Here is an 860-nt window from a genome sequence, read left to right as displayed (position 1 = left end):
ATATATATAATTTAATTTATTTTTAATATATATTTTATATTTTTTATATATTTTTTAATGGTGATTAATTTTAATATATATCTAACATAATCATTTTATAACATTGAATATTCTCATTGAATTGTAGTACTTAAATATTAGTGGTATTCCCGATGTGATTAAAATAATGCTCCACCATAATAACAACATTGAATAAACTATTGTTTTTTTTCTTAATATTTATGAGGGTAAAGTACTAAATTGGTCATTTATGTTTGAGCGTATTTCTGTTTTGATCCTTAAAGTTTAAAGTGCTCTATTTGAATTTAAAAAAGTTTTATTTAGCATCAATTTAGTCCACAATGAGATCAAAGTTAAATAATTAACGGAATGCCCTACATAACAATAGCACAAGAACAAAATCGATAATCTAGAGAACAAGTACAAGTTCTAGAGGCACAAAATCAACCGTAGATGTAGTAATACATTTATTTATTATTTTTTATAATATAAATAAAATATTTTCTATAGAACTAAAGAAAATAATAAATAAATGTATTGATGTATCAACGGTTGATTTTGTGCTTCTAGAGCTTGTACTTGTTCTTCGATTTTGTTCTTATACTATTGTTATGTAGGACATTTTGTTAATTATTTAATTTTGACTTCATTGTGGGACTAAATTGATGCTAAATGAAACTTTTTTGGATTCAAATAGAACATTTTAAATCTTAAAAACCAAAACAGAAATACGCCCAAACATATGGGACCAATTTAATACTTTACCCTATTTATGATGAATTCTAAAGTTGTTCCTAATTTTAAATTTATCTATTTAAATTTTTAACGTTTTAAAATTATACGGTTAATAATATGTTAAC

The sequence above is a fragment of the Arachis ipaensis genome, chromosome B03 (assembly GCF_000816755.2).
Source record: "Arachis ipaensis cultivar K30076 chromosome B03, Araip1.1, whole genome shotgun sequence".
NCBI lineage: Eukaryota > Viridiplantae > Streptophyta > Magnoliopsida > Fabales > Fabaceae > Arachis > Arachis ipaensis.
The sequence above is the reverse complement of the archived record's forward strand: the minus strand, read 5'-3'. Positions refer to the sequence as shown.